This window comes from Rhinopithecus bieti, unplaced genomic scaffold (genome assembly GCF_001698545.2).
Source record: "Rhinopithecus bieti isolate Rb0 unplaced genomic scaffold, ASM169854v2 scaffold_48351, whole genome shotgun sequence".
In the NCBI taxonomy this organism is placed as follows: domain Eukaryota; kingdom Metazoa; phylum Chordata; class Mammalia; order Primates; family Cercopithecidae; genus Rhinopithecus; species Rhinopithecus bieti.
In genome coordinates, this window is record NW_016819027.1 from 34883 (window position 1) to 39471 (window position 4589).

The window sequence follows — 4589 nt, forward strand, 5'->3', positions numbered from 1 at the left end:
AAAAAAAAAAAACCATAAAAACTCAAAACGTATGGCATTAAAACATATTTTTAAAATACACATATTAAAAAGACAAAGTACAGACAGAGAATTCACATTTTGATACGAATATGCTAACAAAGAAATGGGCTAAGGGTACTAATAGGCAATTCACAAACAAGAAAACACAGAAGATGCTCAACCTCACTAATAATCAGGGAAAGGCAAATCAGAAAATGAATTACGTTTCAGCCAGACGCAGTGGCTCACGCCTGTAATCCCAGCATTTTGTGAGGCCGAGGCAGCAGGTCACGAGGTCAGGAGTTTGACACCAGCCTGACCAACATAGTAAAACCCAAGCTCTACTAAAATACAAAATTAGCCGGGCATGGTGGTACGCACCTGTAATCCCAGCTACTCAGGACACTGTCGCAGGAGAATCACTTCAATCCGGGAGGTGGAGGTTGCAATGAGCCAAGATGACGCCGCTGCACTCCAGCCTGGGCAACAGAGTGAGACTCCTTCTCAAAAGAAAAAAGAATTATGTTTCAAACCACTGGTGTGGCAAAAAAGGCAAGCATGTAAGAAATGGGAAATCTTCTACATTGTTGGTTTGGAGAGTAACTTGGAAAAGATATTCTGAACAGCAATTAGCAATACACACTAAATTACAAATGTACAATCCCTGTGACTTAGCAATTCCACTTTCAGATATATTAGCTAAAGAAACCTGTGTGTTCTCCAAGAAATATGCATAATAGAATACATGGACAAGGAAGGTCATTACAGCAAATATGTAATAAAAGCAACTTGAAATGGTCTTACTGGATATCAGTAAAGGAATAAACAAAATTCATATGAGGATACAACACAGTAAAATTAACTAATGTTAAATGAAAATAAGTGTGATACCATTTATGTAAATTCTTACACAAATTTAAAATACATTATATTTAAATATTAAATTAAAAAATACAGCCAGGTGCGGTGGCCCACACCTGTAATCCCAGCTCTTAGGGAGGCTGAGGCGGATGGATCACTTAAAGTGAGGAATTCCAGACCAGCCTGGCCAACATGGTGAAACCCCATCTCTATTAAGAACATACATACAAATGCCGGGTGCGGTGGCTCACACTTGTAATCTCAGCACTTTGGGAGGCCGAGGCGGGCGGATCACGAGGTCAGGATATCGAGACCATCCTGGCTAACACGGTGAAACCCTATTTCTACCAAAAAATACAAAAAATTAGCCGGGTGCGGTGGCGGACGCCTGTGGTCTCAGCTACTCGGGAGACTGCGGCAGAATCGCTTGAACCTGGCAGGTGGAGCTTGCAGCAAGCTGAGATCGCGCCACTGCACTCCAGCCTGGGCGACGGAGCGAGACTCCGTCTCCAAAAAAAAAAGAAAAGAAAGAAAAAAGAACGTTCTCTTTGCACGATCGAAGTACCTGGGACAACTGCTATCCAGGCCCTCAGGGATGCACAGAGCCCTGGCGGATTTGTCAGAAATTTCTGTAACCCGCACGCCGCGCACGCTCCAGGGTTGGTTGCAAGTGGCCCAAAGTCTTGGATCCCTGGTCCCGTTACACCGGGAGCCGGGCCAGCCCCAGCGTCCCGCAGAAGGGTCTGACGCACTTGCGGCGCCCTGGTGAGTGCCCGGTGACAGTCGCCAACTTCCGCGGACCACCACCCACTCCAGATGTGAGGGGAGAGGTAGGAAAACGCCGCTCGCCTGGGCTGGGGTTCACAGGGACCAGCCGCTTCCCGCCGCTCCTCCAGGCCGCGCTCGGGTGCACGGACCCCTGCCTCCGCGGCGGCCTCGGCCCGGGGGAGGGAAGCGCGGTCTCCCAGGCTGTCGCCCTCGCGCAGCCGACCCAAAGAGCCGGCCCACGAAACTTCGCGAAGAGGCGGGAGGGGGTCGCCCAGTCGCTCAGCGCCTTTGTCGCTCCCGCCTCGGCACCACACGGGGCTCGAGACGCCCAGCCCAGTCCTTTGGTCCGATCCCGCCCGGGCCTCGGCCCGCGCCCGTCAGCTCGGCGGCCCTCACGGCCCGCGTCCCCGCCCCCACCCACAGAGCTCCACGGAGGCGTCCCGCAGAGAGGCCGCCTCGCCTCACAGACCCGTCCAGGAGCTCGAGTGCGCCCCGCGACCGACACTCACTCGCCACTCAACTCGCCGGCTAGCCAGGCGGGTTCGGCGGCCTTCGTTACCACGCCAGTTACTCTTCACAAGCCGCAGCTGCGAGCTCCGTCGCCGCCATACAGGCAGCCGCTACACTCCTTGCCGTCCTGCCGCGGCGTCACCTCGCCTGCGCACAGCGCCCCCTCCCGACTAAGGACAGGAAGAACCATAGAGGCACTCCGGGTGCCGTGGAGAAGGGACCCCGGGGCTCACCATAGAGAGGGCCGCCTAGCCGTGCCTGCATCCGGGCTCTCCCCCTGCGGAGACTTGAGTCCCCCATCCCCGAAACCACAGGAGCCCTCATCTCCCCAGAGCTTAAAAGGGTATGGGGCAGGTGGTTGTGGACGTTTACTCGATATCTACTTATTTGCCCTAATTGCTTTGGCAAGTCATTCATTCATTCTGCAGATATATTCTGTGGATTTCCTGTGGACCACGCACTGTTCTAGGATTTGGGGAAATTAAGAGTAAAATGGGTCCCGTGGCTGGGCACAGTGGCTCACGCCTGTAATCCCATCACTTTGGGAGGCCGAGGCACGGATCACTTGAGGTCTGACGTTGGAGACTAGCCTGGCCAACGTGATGAAACCTTGTCTCTACCAAAAATAAAAAAATTAGCCAGGCGTGGTGGCGGATGCCTGTAATCCCAGCTACGCAGGAGGCTGAGGCAGGAAAATCGCTTGAACCGGGGAGGCAGAGATTGTAGTGAGCCAAGATGGTGCCACTGCACTCCAGCCTGGGCAACAGAGCTACACTCCATCTCAAAGAAAAAAAAAAAAAAAAAAAAAATATATATATATATAGAGAGAGAGAGAGAGAGAGAGGAGAGGAAAAGTAAAATGTGGTTCCCTTGCCTCGAAATTTAGGTTTTAGTGGGAAGTGAATAACTGACTAAAATACTGTTGTGGGCACAGCGGCTCATGTCCATAATCCCAGCTCTTTGGGAGCAAGGTAGGAGGATCGCTTGAGCCAGGAGCTCAAGACCAGCCTTGGCAACATAGCAAGAACCCCGACTCTTAAAATAACTTGCTGGCCAGGTGCAGTGCTCACACCCGTGAATCCCAGCACTTTGGGAAAGAACCGTGCAGGTGGACACTGAAGTCAGGAAGTTTGAGACCAGCCTGGTCAACATGGTGAAACCCTGTCTCTACTAAAAAATACGAAAAATTAGCTGACATGTGGGCATGCCTTAATCCCAGCTACCTTGGAGGCCGGAGGCAAGAATGCTGAACCCAGGAGGGGAGTGTTGGCAGTGAGCCAAGATCACACCACTCACCCAGCCCTGGGCACAGGTGAGACTGTTCTCAAAAAAAAAAAAAAAAAAAAAAAAAATTCCAAGTACACTCTAAGTAGAGATGTCAAGTCAGTAATTAGTAAATGAGTCTGGGGCTTATACCTGTATCCCAACACTTTGGGAAATAGAGGTGGGAGGATGGCTGAAACCAGAGTTTGAGATCACCTGGCAATAGAGTGAGGACCCCAGCTGTACAAAAATAAAAGTTAGCCGGGCATGGTGGTGCGCACCTGTAGTCCCAGCTACTCAGGAGGCGGAGGCAGGGAGGATTGTTTGAGCCCAGGAGTCCGAGGCTGCAGTGAGCTATGATCGCACCACTGCACTCCAGCCTGGATGACAACAACAGCCTGTCTCAAAGAAAACAAACAAAAACAAAACAGGGAAATGAGAGGAACAGTTAGCTTGATGTGGCAATGGTGGTGTTCCTTCTCTGAGACAATAGGCGTGTTTATGGGGGCTGCATGGGACAGAAAAAGACCACTGTCACAGGCCTGGGGAAATCAGTGTCCTAGGAATATCATGTTCATGAAGTAGAAATGAAGGCTGCTTACAGAACAGGATGAGGATCTAGGATCTTACAGATGTCAGGCCCTGGATTAGAAGGTGCAGTGCATGGGAGACGTAGAGGATGAACAGGATGAGAAGCTTAAGATGACAGTTATGAGATCCTGGAATAACCTGGAAGAGTTAAAACAAGGGCATGGCCTTGATGACTTATTCTCCATGCTGGTCCTCTTGGGGGAGGTGGATATCGCTGGTCAGTTACAGCCTCCCTCTTATGACGCCTCATAGCCTTTGAGATGTTGGAAGAAGGGCATATGGAAGGAGAGCTGGTATCTTAGCAGGAGTGCAAGTTCTTCCGGACCCTGAACCCCTCTGTGGTTTGGGGTCACATCCCAAGGCAGGTACGTCGAGGTAACCTCTCGAGTCTGGAAATTTTATTTCAGGCTTTTGGGACTCTGACTCAGCATGATGGCAAGAGAAGAGGACTGTATGTATTTATGTATGTTTTATTTATTTTTGAGATGGGGGTTCCTTCCACACCCAGCTGGGAGTGCAAGTGCACGATCTCGACTCATGGCAACCTCTGCCTCGCTCCCAGGTTCAGATGATTCTCCTGCTCAGCCAAGTAGGCA